This window comes from Ursus americanus, chromosome 11 (genome assembly GCF_024610735.1).
Source record: "Ursus americanus isolate L20-20 chromosome 11, mUrsAme1.1.p, whole genome shotgun sequence".
Classification (NCBI taxonomy): Eukaryota; Metazoa; Chordata; class Mammalia; order Carnivora; family Ursidae; genus Ursus; species Ursus americanus.
Window position 1 is genome coordinate 74,649,463 of NC_142137.1, and position 13,173 is coordinate 74,662,635.

Genomic DNA, 13,173 nt, shown 5'->3' on the forward strand with positions numbered 1-13,173 from the left:
TCCTGAGCCCTCCCACACAGAACCCCAGAACTGGGGGTCACCGCGGTCAGCCAGAGGGTGGCGGGGATGGACAGTGTTTGGTGTGCACCCGGAACCGCCCCCCACAGGATGACAGGGCTCCCACGCTGTGGGGTCCCCGTGGGAAGCTGGCAGGAGTCCCACCGAGGGCCCCACACCCTGGACAGGTGGCGAATTAGGGCAAGGACGTCATTGCCGCCACTAAGGCAGAGATGAGAGGACGAGGCTCACAAGCTGGGTTCCAGCCTGAAGGCCGCCACCGCTGTCCGTGTGGGGCACGGGGTGGGACCGCACCGGTGCCCTCGGGCCACCCCAGCTGAGCCCAGACACTCGCGCCCTGGGCCACAGGAAGGGCAGGAAAGGCAGGCTGCAGCAGAGAGCTGGACGAGCAGGAGCGGGGCCGGCAACCCTGACGGCAGATTCTCGGCATTCTGTCCCTGCACGCCTCCCCCCTGCGCACAAACACTAACCAGCTGAACCCACTCACCACAACAGCTACTAACTCAGGACTTAAAGGTTCGCTGTTATGCGGACCAGTGGGGGAGGTCTGGGGGAGCTGTGTGGACAGACAGACACACAGACAGGCTGAGTCTCGGAGCTCTGAGCTCCCTCCCACCCCTCACCCTTCAATCCCCGTGAGTTACTGGGACAGAAGCGCGTGTGATTTCCCCGCCTGACTGTCTGTCTGCCGGGTGGCTCATTCCCACCTGCCTGCCAGCCTCCTTCTCTGGGGCACGGGCCGCAGATGCTGTCCCTGGGAACCTGGGCTGTCCCACTCTCCGTGACTCACAGGGACGTGGGGGCTGCAGCCGAGGGGCGGGCTGTCTTGTCATCCACACGGCCAAGTCACTGCGCGTGGTGACCGTAAAAGGCAGACTGGCTTTTAGTGCCCTTAATTGTTGTTTCTCCATTCTTACGCCTGCACCAGGCCAGACCCTCCACCGCCCCTGGGGCCCCAGACGTCCCAGAGGGCACCTCGCAGGCAGGGCGGGCAACTCTGCTTTAGACAGAGGAGCTGCGGGGGTTCAACGCGAGAGCAGGAGTCTGCCGCGAGAGGAAGAGAAGACCTCACCCAGCTGGAAGAGCGCGGTCTGGAGCCTGGGCCGGGCAGCACCGGCCCGAGCCACAGCACTCGGCAGGGTCCCTTCTTCATTTATTCAGGGAACGTGTGCTGAGCCCACTGACGAGCTGCCAGAGGGGCTGCTGTCATCACTGAGAAGCAAAGACGACAGCCCCTTCAGCAATGGCATTCCATCCCTCCTGCTGCTCGGGGCACAAAACTTGAGGCCACCTCCTTTCTTTCTCTCCCCTACCCCAAATCCAGACAGTAGCAAATCCCAACGGTTTTACCTTCAAAACACCCCTGCATCTACCTGCCCACACACCCCCTCCCCCACCTGGTCCACTCCTCTCTGGACTATGGCAATGGGGTCCCAAAGTCTCCCCTTCCAGACTCGCCCACCACACCCAGCACCTCAGCCTCCAGAATCTCGCTTATCAGGGGACAGATCGTCACACTTCTGCCCCAAGTCCAAAAATGGCTCCCACCTCCCTCAAAGGAGAAGCCAGAGACTGAAAGTTAACTGTGGCCTTCGAGCCCCTCCAATGGCTGGCCCTGTTTGTTCTCTGGCCTCCCTGCCTTCCTGCCCCGGGACCTTTGCATGTGCTGTTCTTCTGCATGGAAAGTTCTGTCCTGCACATCTGTCTGGCTTGTTGCCTCGCTGCTTTCAGAAATCAGCTCACATGTGTCTTTGCTGGGGAGCCCGTCCTGTCCTTCACAGCACTGAGCATAACTGGACACTCTTGTTTACTGTCTCTGTCTCCCTGCTGGAAGGAAGCTCCATAAACTCTTACTCACTGCTGCAGCCCCACTGTGTGTACTCAACAAATATGTGTTGAGCTAAAAAAAAAAAAAACCGTACGTGCCTAGAATATTTGCCAGTTTGATCAGCGATCCTGTTCGGCGGGTTATTGACGTCACTGTGCAGACTTGCAGACTGAGGCTCACGGACTGTCTCCGGAATCCGGGCCTCAGGCTTCCGCCCATGGCTTTCCTACCAATTTCATTTCTGGCCTGTTTGCTGGAACCTGGGGTCGTCGAGAGGCCCTTACCTGCCTGGTCTGCCAACTCTCCCTGCAGGCCCCTCTCCCCGGCGCATGTGGGCTCCCTGGGTCCATTTCTTCACTGCCTTGGGCTCAGTAGGACAAAGGTGCCCTGTGAACTACAAGGTGCTGTCATCACCAGTGTGTGCTGCCAGCTTTCCAAGGACTTGATGGAAGAAGACTATGGACATCCCAAATCTTCCCTGGTTATTACGACAACTTCTCAGTAACTAACACGTTATTGCAAAGCCACATGCCTGACATCAGAGCTGCAGGGCTGCAGAGACCCTGGGGGGAGCAGCCCATCTCCAGACTCCTACGGGGCCAGGGCCCCGGATCCTCTCCCACGAGCCTGGCTCGGGCCTTTCTCTCCACCACGAATGTGCGCTCCACCCTCTTCCTCCGGTCAGTGCTCGGAGACTGCTGCTTAAACTCAGCTTCCCCTCCAGACTCCTCCCCGCTGGGCTCTCTGCAGACTTCCCAGCACCTGTGGGCCCCAGTCTTTCCTCCTCGATGGGCTCTCACCCCAAGGAGCAGCTTTCCTATGCCAGCACGCATCTGTAACCCGGGAACCCTGCAGCAGGCCGAGCACGCTGGGAGGGCCCGAGAATCTGCATTTTGAGCAGGTTCCTAGGACCGTGCCTGAGAACCAGGACCGTGGAGCTGCACACGACCCCAGCAAGCACCCTTGCCGCGTGGGATCACGGCCCCCACCTGGAGGAGGGACCCCGTGTCTACTCACTGCCACGTGAAGGTTGACACCCCAGGGTATGGGACTGACGGTCTCATCCTGCCCCCACACGCCTCGTCCCCCTCACTCTGGAGCAGGCGTGTTGTCAGGAAGAAGTGGTGTCTGGAACGCCAAGTCTGAGCAGCTGAAATCCCAGGTTCCACCCCGGCCTGCGGCTGGCACCCTCTCAACCTTTGGAAGAGCGGAGCACCGGGCTCCCTCCACCGGGCTGCTCTCAGCAGCTCAGCGAGGCCGACCTCTCACTCTCATCTCCCCTCAAGTGCCACGTCTGTGGAGAGGCCACCCAGCCCCCGGCTCTCCCTCCCGCCACTCGCCGGCCCATCCCCGTGTTTCCGTTAACTCCCAACATGCAACGTGACTGCGACGGCTCTCCTAGTGTCCTGCCGATTACCCGCCCTGCTCACTGACGGAAGCTCCTGCCCAGCACAGTGTGTGTGTCCTGGCCGCTGTGTCCTCACGACCCTGACAAATGTCTGTTCTCAATCACGACCCACTCAATGGATGGACACCTGGCCCAGGTAGAAGGCACCACCAGGGTGACCCCCACGGCGGCTGTCCCATGAAGCAGACCTGGCCAAAGAAGAGAAGCACAAAGGCAGCCCTGACTTGTATGGAGCACACAACGTCCAGTCTAGGAGGCTGGTCCTTAGAACCCAAAGTTGTTAGAACTCAATATCGCAAGTCTTTACTGGAGCTCCCACCTCACAACTCAGGTCATGGTCATCACACGTGCTCCCCCACCTCACAACTCATGGTCACGGTCATCACACGTGCTCTCCTGCCTCACAACTCATGGTCACGGTCATCACACGTGCTCTCCCGCCTCAGAACTCATGGTCACGGTCATCACACGTGCTCTCCCGCCTCACAACTCATGGTCACGGTCATCACACGTGCTCCCCCACCTCACAACTCATGGTCAGGGTATCACACGTGCTCTCCCGCCTCAGAACTCAGGTCACGGTCATCACACGTGCTCCCCCACCTCAGAGCTCAAGGTCAAGGTCATCACTCATGCACTCCCCCTTCTATCCTGTCAACTGCAATGAAGGAACAATGATGTCCAGCCCCACATGAGAATGTCACTGTAGACTAGAACGAGGTTCTTTCCAAACTTATATGTTAACTCTTACAAGGTGGCTCATGGTTCCTGGACCAACTCCAGGGTCTTCCCTTGCTCAAGGTGGTAGCGGTATCCCAGAAATGTCAACCAAGACAAATTCACAGTCTTTCTACAGAACCTCCAAGGAGGTTCGCAGATCTTTGCAGCAAACACGGGATTTAGAGGCCATGTCTTCGGGACTCCTTAGAGACTCTGTGCATTTGTTTGGAGTAAAATAAATGTAATCTGGACCTCACGATTAGACTCTGAACAGCCACCGCGAGAGCTGCTCCTCATAATGATCCAGAACCTTCCGCTCCTTCACTTAGGAAGCTGAGCTCGGGTGCAGGTAAACCGGAACTAGAGGCAAACAAGCCCCTTTTGTTCGAGGGTAAAACGAAGCAGTGTGTGGCTTCACTGTGTTTCCTGTTCCCCTCGTCGGGCAGCCTGTGCCGCGTCGTCATGTTCAACAGTGACCCTCAGCGCCTGCTGCCCAGCCGTGTCCCTCTTAAGAGACGCCTGTGCTGTACGGGCGACCCGGGTCCCCGCCAGCCTCTCTCTAGCAGGTGGCCTTGGAGAGTAGCTTTCCCAGGCTGGTGGCTGGGAACCCCCTGCCCCCTTCTCAGCTGCGGTTTCGCTGCCGGGGAGCCGGGCTAACACCTGGCTACAACCTGACACCTGTACTCCGTATTTCATTTAAATATATGTTATATTTATGCTTAAATTTTCCCAAGTGCCTTCATCTCCACAGTCGCGTGAGACGAAAAGGTCAGTATTGCCTCCACTGTAGAGCTGAAGGAAATCAAGGTCCAACGGGGATAGAATTGCTCGAGAACAGAACGGACCAACGAGGCTAGAGGCAAACCAGGAGCCGGTGCTACGTCTACCGCCCGCAGTCCTCCCAGGCCTGATGCATTCCCAGGGGGCCTCCGGACCAGAGCAGCCCTGGGTGCAGACCTTTCGCCTGCAGCCGCCAAGATCACTCCCGTGATCCCACAGGCAGCGAGCAGAGGAGTCCGACGCAAGGGGACAGTGCCTGGGTGTGCTGGATTTACAAACCAGAGTCAAAAACACAGACAGGGGGGCTGAGCAACAGCAAATGTGTCCCTTCAACCCCCACGAGACGAAGTGCTAACAGGCCCAGCAGGACGCCAGGCGAGGGCGAGTGCTGCCCAGGTCAGTCCCTCCCCGGCGCCCGCAGATTCCCAGAAGACACGTCTCCCGTGGGCACAGCACCGTCCTCTGCTTGATGCCCACCTTTTGAAAAGCTAGCTCCCTACTGGGCACTGGGACTGAGTCACGGAAATAAATTCGTGAACTGGGCTTTCCAGAAGTCAGGGGCCCACAACTTGGATAGCCTGGTATGGAGGGAATGTTGAACCAGAGGTCAGCCTGGCCTAAGGTCAAAGCCACGTCTCCGTCCTTCCCAGTGAGCGTGGACAGAGCGAGTCACAGCACAGGCAGGCTGGCAGTAAGGAGGGTACCCACCCGGCACGTCTCCGAGCTCTGACGCCAGGATGCCCTGAGCCCCCTTGCTCTGCGGAGAAAGCACGTGCGGCTCAGTGAGCCTGGACTGTCGTGTCTGGCAGAGCCCCCCGCCTCCGTGGAAGCAGCCCAGGCCCAGCCGTGTGTCTGTTCCGACCCGCGTGACACACACACAGCTATGCTCCATGCCCGGCTCCCCCGCAGACAAGAAAAACAGCCCTGACGCGAGCCCTCTGCATTCCCAGCATCTTCAGAGAGACTGTTGGTCCAAATTGTTGCTGACGGCGAAGAACAGTTTAAAATACACACGAGCGTCCAAGCAACGATACCAAGCTAACTTTTTAACACCGATAGCACCCATAGCACCATTCGTGAAATTCTGCTAGTTTCAGCCACAAAGCCAGTCTTGGTGTGGTCTGGATGGCCTGGTGACATTCCCTGAAGTCACTCTGATCCTGTTTGCCAGAGCTGGTTTCTGCCAATACTGGGCGCTTTCCGCGGACCCTCCACGTCCTGGCAATGCACCAGTGCTCACCTGGGAGCCCGGACTCAGGTCCAGCACCACATACATCCTCCCTTTCTCAAGGAACTCCAGGAGAACAGCATCAGCAAACGCCCAGAGCTGCACCACACACATCCTCCCTTTCTCAAGGAACTCCAGGAGAACAGCATCAGCAAACGCCCAGAGCTGACAGAGGTCAGCCTATTAAGGTGCATGTGGGTGAAGGGACGCTGGCCTCTGGGTGGCAGGTGGCCCGAGGATCAACCCAGGCCTGAGGAGGAAGGGAGGAGGGGAGAGAGGGAGCCCCAGGGCAGCCAGTGGAGCCTGGGGGGGCACTGAAGCACCTCCTGTGATGGACTGGTTTCTCCAGTTCACTAGCTGGCCACCTGGCAAGACCCCTGGGAGTACAGCAGACTCGGGAAGAGGGGCAAATGCTGGGACTGGGGCGCCGCAGGCTGGCCTGACCGTGGGGCTGGGCTGCAGGGTTCTGCTGTCCCTGCAGCCTGGGGAGGGGAAGGGCTGTGGGCCCTGGGCTGGGGCCAGGCAGGGTGGGTGAGAGGCTGTTGCCATCAAGGCTCCTAGAGTTTGCTTATCCCCTTCCCCAGGGGACAGAGGAGCCGTGGGGTGGGGTGCCGCTCTGGTCAAGGACCCAGCTTCTGCTGAGGGGGCGTTTCTGCCCAGCCACACCCTCTGCGGAGGGCGGGCACCAAGACCTCTGATCTTTGACTCACTCGACTGCCGCCCTGGGGCCCCAGGGGCAGAGAACAATTCAGCACTAGTCCATGCAAGCTGTGACCCTCCCATGCCCAAGGTGGGGTGGGGTGGGAAACGCCCCCAGAGCGTGCAGGCTCCTCACACAGGGGACCCCCAGATGGTCTCAGGCAACATTTGTTTTGCACCTATTGTGTGGACCAGACTACTGGTTTCTGATTCTACTATAACCCTGCAAGTCTGTGGGAGGCTAGGGCGGGGTGTAGGGGGCTGGGCAAGCTGCCCAGAGTCCCACCGAGTCGCGCCCGGCGGCTGAGCCCCGGAGTGCCTGGCCGGCTCCAGCGGCTGTTCCGACGGCCTCCAGGGCAGCCCTTAGTGGAAGAGTTTACATGTGACCGGAGCGCATCCACCTGTGTGTAGACCCTGCAGGACAGGGGAGGCCACCAGCTTCCCCTCACCTTCTCCCGCGCCCTCATCAGCCGCCCCTGGGCCACTAAGCGTTGGGACCTGCCATGGTGGGGGGGGGGGCACTCCGGAGGGCCTCTCCCACAAGCTGGACACGGCATTTGGAGGCCCCATCCCGCTCCCCTGACCTTGGAATGCACGCCCTGCCTGCTGGGAGATGTTCCAAGAACTCAGCCTGGGGAGGGTGAGGTGCTGCTAAGCCCATCTGGACAGTAGACATGACTGCACCCCGTGAACGGTTCTATCTAAACTCTTAAGGTCCTGGCAGGCAGGCGGGGGCGGGGGGGCTTGGAGTCTTGGGGTTGCCCAGGACAAGCCTTGTCCGTAGTTCCCCTGCTTGTTAAAGCAGCCACCTCCCAATCTGGAGGGGCCCGCCTCTTTCTTCAGTTGCTCCTGGCTCTCTACGTATGGGGCCCCATTTTGAATTTCACCTGGGAAGCTCCTGGGGTTTCAAACCAACAAATGGCAAAGCATGAATCAAGAGACCGTGAATCTGTGAATGTCACTCCTGTTTTCGGAGGGTGAGCAGAGCGCCGTGGGAACCTTTATTTAGTGGGGCTCATAGCCACAGATGTTGGCCGGCCTCCCCGGGGACCTGAAGGGGGCTGACAGGGCTGTGCCCAGCGGTGAGAACCAGGTATAGCCCTGCCCTGCAGAGCCCCGGGCCCTGTCAGTTTGTGTGTCCACTGGGCCGGGCCACAGTGCCCAGGGGTGTGGTCAAACATCATCTGAATGCCACGTGAAGGTGTTTGTAGGTGAGATTAACCTCCATGTCAGTGGACTCTGAGATGCCCCCATCACGTGTGTGGGCCACATCCAATCAGTTGAAGGCGTCAGAAGTCTGACGCCCTGAGGAGGGTTCTCCTGCTGACGGCCGTGGGCTGCAAGCGGCAGCATCAGCTCTGCCTGGGTCTCCAGCCTGCAGGTCTGTCCTGCAGATTTCAGACGTGCCAGCCCCACAACCGCGTGAGCCAAATGCTGCAAACCTCCCCTCCCCCAGTCTCCCCTGCACGTATATCCTGTCGGTTCCATCTCTCTGGAGAACGCTGATACTCCCCAGATCCCACACCCACTCTCCTCATCTAAGCACACGGTCCTGGACCGCGACGGCACCCACGGCCTCCTACGCTCATCCTGAACAGAGGGCCTAGCTGCCCCGTCCACTCTGATGCCATGAACTGCCTTTTCCTTCCCTTCTCTCCCCACTGGCCATGCACCTACTGCTGGAAGGCCACGCCCTCCTGTCACTCGGTCGCTTTCCTCCGTTCCTCTGTCCACTCTAGGGTTCCTTGCTGGGGCCCCTGAGGCGGCCTGCTCACCCTGGCGGCCTCCACCCTCCCTTCGCCTCTCCACACAGGGCCTGGGATCCGTACAATACGATGAGACAACATGAAGGCCCCACTGTCCCTCGGCCCCTCTAACCCTGGCCGTGGTGGGCCACCCTCACCCTGCCTCCTGTCCTCCCTCTGCCCTCTCCTGGTCTGGAATTCCCCAAGCCCCCTACCCGGACCTGCCCTCCCAGGGTCTCTGCCTGCAATGCGTTAGCTCAGACCTGGCTCCTTCCCGCCACCCGCCCCGACCCTGAGACGCCCCGGGCTGATCACGACACAGACAGTTCTGCCACCGTATCTGTGGGTCTCCCCACGCGGTGACCCACGCTTCTCGGGGCAGGTCCCCAGAGCCCTGCAGATGCGCGAGACCAGCGATGCTGAGGTGCTCTACCCAGAGAACCCGTCCCGCTGCGGCGTCACCTTTCCCTGTGACATACTGAGGGTTTCTGCCTTGGGCTTCCTGGAGGGGAAAAGACCCACACGCCTGTGTGTCCTGCCACCAGCCTGACCCACGGCACACAGCAGGTGCCCCACGAACACTAGTTCAAAGAAACAACAGATTTCAGTGTCAACAGTGCCTCCCTCACCCCCCATTAAGCCTCTTCCTGGGGGCCACATGTCAGTCCCAGCAGGCCAGCAGGCAACGGGAACCTACAAGAGCAAGGCCTGTCCCAAGGTGGCCCCGAGCCCACGCGGCAGCCGCAGGGCAGGGCAGGGCAGGCCAGGCCTTGGGGCACAGCGGCTCGTCTAAGCAGACTCTCGACCTCCTTCCTGGGGTCCCACAGTGACTGTTGGGGTCACGCTTGCCCTGTCCCAAGAGCAGGATTTGGTGTCCTGGGTGTCCACGGACACTCCATAAACATCCACTCCTTCCTCCTCCATTAAATTGTCGGTGGAAGTAACCCGAGTCACGACCCCCTTGGGGTCACTGTGCTACTTCTCAACGTCGCAGCGGCGCCACGAGAGCGGGTCATGTCCCAGGAACCAGCCCTCACCCAGTGCCGCCACCCACCATCCCTCTGAGAGCTCCCAGGGGAGGGGGGCGTCAGGGTCCTGGCCAGGGGCCATGAGCAGGAAGTGAGAGTCCAGGGTCACGCGGGCAGCTGGAGAAGCACAGACCAGAAGCAAAGGGCCGATACCCCTACAGCACTGAGCCGGGGCTGGCACGCAGCGTGCGCTCATCACCATCAGAACGTCTGCGTTGTAACTGGGATGGTTCTTCTGCTACGTACTCACGCCAGCCTCCGTCCCGGCCGGGCTTGCCCACTCCAACACAAGCAGGCACGGCAGAGACGGGCTGCCGAGCTGGCTGTGTGCAAGGGAGAGGCTGGGAGGGTCACTGGCCGTCTAGGCCCACCGTGCTGCCCCTGCCCTGGGTGCCCAGGGTCACGTTACGTGTTCAACGGGATGGAAGAGCTAAGATCAGGTGACCCCAGCACCATCGTGACAGCGACGCTGACAGCAGGTGTCGTGTGACAGTGCCCAGGCCAGGGGTCCTGCCCCCGACAGCGGAGACCTGAGCTGCTCTGCAACACCCCGTCCTTTCAGAAACAGAACGCCCGATTCCCGTCACGCACAAAGTGCACAGTCTGAGCCTCAGGATGGTACTTCGAACAAAAGTTTAAGCAAGTGATTCTGGGTGGAAAGTTCTCTGGAAACCACCGTCTTAAGACTTCAAAACAAACGTGGACACCTCCTACAAGTAAAGAAATAGTCTGTCACTCACTAAACGGAGCATCTGCACAACGGCAGACAATGGCACGGTACCAGCACCCCCCACCCGGGTTCTGAGCCCCATGCTCCCCAGGGAGACCTCTTGCCGGGGTTAGGTAAAGGAACACGAAATGTGCCGGAAACGCTGCGGATTTACTCACATCCTGTACGTTATCTGTAGACGGTCTAACCCATGGCAAGTGCAAAAATGCCTCAGTTAGCCAAAGCTGGCCATCAAAGCTCCTCAGAAGTTACAGCAACTTCTGGAAGAAACAGAATGCGGACCTTCTCCAGGATCTGGTCAGGAGGGCGGACTGCACGGCTGAGCAGACGGGACCAAACAGAGACAGCTCGGGGCAGTCTGGCTATGCTGGGGCCAGGGAGGGGGCAGGTAAGCAGGCACTGATCCCCCCACCTGGACAGCAGGACCCCCCCTACCCCCCGCCACAGGCCTGCTGAAAAGCACACTAGAGTGCTAGGGTTCCTGCCTTCCTTGGTCTTCTGAGGGCTGAGGGTTTCCTGAGGTTGGACTCCACATCCCCTGGTCACTGCAGGGCTTTGGTGCGACACCTGAGCCCCAAGGGGATTCCACTGCGCTTAAGCAAGCCTGGCCTGCAGTGCCCGGGGGGCCCACGACCCCAGTCACTAGACCATCTGTGGATAGCCCCAAAGGAATCACTTGGACACAACCCCCATGTGAAGTGGGGACACTTACACAACCTCCTCTTGTTGGCACCCACCCGCCCCCAAAGGTAAACCATCAGCGTAGGCCCCGGGTGGACCTTCGTCCTGGCTTCCTTCTGTCTGTTTGGGGCCCAGTTCACTTTCTGCTAACACTTAATTGTTGGGGGCATTGGGGCCCCACAGAAAAGGGGGATGGGCCTGTTTCAGGGCCACCCAGCTGGCAGCAACCTTCCCACAGTTTGCTTGAAAGGTCCACTCAGGTGGGAACATGCCAGCACTCACGCACTGACTCCTCGGACCCCGACCTCGCTGGTCACCTCTGACCCCACACTCACAGACCTGCCCACCTCCCCAACCACTGCCTGCTCACTTTTGCCCTAGCCTTACTTTCAGGAGCTTTAGAGGGCCTCCTGGAACAAAGGAAACGTCCTCCACTACAAAGATGTCATTTTGTCACCTTTCTACCCCTCTCCACGCACCCCTGCACAAACCACCCAAACCACCTAAGCCTGCTCACCTGGCAGTGAGTCCTGCACCACTGAGGTCAGTACCCCTCCCTGCCTCACCCCTAGGGGGAGGCAGGTGCCCCCCTCCCCCGAGTTTCCCCTCCATGCTTTCCACGTTGGGGGGCCACGGCAAGGCTGCAGGTCCCGAAGACCCAAGTCCCCCCAGCCTCCTCCAAGTCTGTTCAGGCACTCTTGACTCCAGGCGGCTCCGAACAAGATCAGGAAACCGAAATCTCGGGACACACCCGGGTCGACGGTGGGGCGGGGAGAATAAAGAGGCCGCGCATCCCGAGCGCCCCTGCACCTGCCTCGGGGTCCAGTTGGAAAGGGGGGGACGGGGACGCGTGCAGAGGGGAAGAGGCAGAGGGGGAGAGGGATGGTGCGAGAGGCAGGGTGGTGGGCCAAGGGGCCCGGGAGCAGGGACTCCGACCCCGCCTCTAAGTCAGAAGCCACCGAGGGGGCAACAGGGGGTCCAGGGGAGGGACTTCGGGGCGCAAACTCCTAAGGGAAACGGTGGCGGCGAGGTGACAGCTCCTTCAGCCCAGTGCCTTGGCCCCCAGGGGCCCGTCCGTGGGCGGGGTCATGGCGAGGGGACGGACGCGCTCACCTGCGGGGGTCGCAGTCCCGGTGCGGGCCAGGCTCACGGTTCCGGGTCGGGGTCGGGGAATGGGCGGGGGTCAGGCTCCGGGTCTGGACCGGGGTCCGGGGTAGGGTCCGGCTCTGGGTCGGGGTCTGGGTCTGGGTCGGGGTCTGGGTCTGGGTCTGGGTCCGGGTCGGGGTCTGGCTCCGGCTCCGGCTCCGGGTGAGGGTCCGGGTCGGGGTCAGGGTCGGGATCGGGGTCTGGGTCGAGGTTGGGGTCCAGGTCGGGATCCGAGCGCAGCGGCGTGAGCGCGGCCGCCGCTTTCCAAGATCTCGTCGGAGCCCCGCGGAAGGCGGCGGTTGGGGCGATCGGAGGGGGCGCGCCCGAGCTGCGGATTGGCCGACGCTTGGCCCCTCCCCCAGACCCCGCCCCTCCCGGCCCCGGCCCCGCCCTCTCCCCTCCCCTCCCTCCCTGCCCCGCCCGGCCCCGCCATCTGCCTTCCTGGTGTGTTATGTGGGGTGCTGGGCACAGGGCCGTTGCCGTGGGCACGAAGCTATTGCAGTCGCGGGAGCCCCAGGGAGGGATGTGTCCTCGAGGAAGGGCTGAGGTTGTCCGCAGACACAAAAGCAGATCCTGGACTGTGGGAGGGCCTGGGAGTGAGCGGTCCTGAAGGTTAAACTTCACTGGCTCCAGGGGATTTATCAGATCACTCCCTGGGGGTGACAGGCATGCTCTCTGACCTAGACACATTCCAGCAGAAACCTTTAGGAGTAGCGGATGGGCCCAATCTTGGAGTAGCACGTACACCCCCCTGAGGCCTGCGGGGGTGGGAGTGGGGCAGGGAATTGGCTCAGAGGCCTCTCCTAGTAGTAGTAGTGGTAGACCCCTGGAGGGGCCCGCTTCAGTGCTCCCTGGGCTCCAGGTGCCCGCGTCCCAGTGCCCAGTCTCCGGGAGGCTGCTTCCGCCTCTCCTTCAAATCTCAGCTTCTCATCCCTGGCTGCCCCCACGCAGGGCTATTCCCAGCTTCGTTGTCCTCACACTTGTCCTCTTCCGGTACATCCCCTTATGCAGGACTCCCCAGTTCCGGTGTGAGCCCCACCGCGCATCCTTTTGTCTGTTTTGTTTACTGCTGACATCCACACAGGCAGAGGAGGGCTTATCTCTCAGGGCCGCACAGGACATGGCACCACAGGCCAAGCTCCTCCAGTGCCTGTGGGTTGCT

At 60.7% G+C, this 13,173-nt stretch overlaps 1 protein-coding gene across 1 annotated transcript in view; it reads right to left on the reverse strand.

Moving 5' to 3' along the window:
- FRMD1 (FERM domain containing 1) overlaps positions 1–12,271 on the reverse strand; it is a 35,519-nt gene extending 23,248 nt beyond the window's left edge. Inside the window, exon 1 of the mRNA XM_087865688.1 lies at positions 11,979–12,271. The gene's annotated coding sequence lies outside the window, so the exon portion shown is untranslated. The remainder of the gene's footprint in view (positions 1–11,978) is intronic.
- Positions 12,272–13,173: the final 902 nt, after the last annotated feature.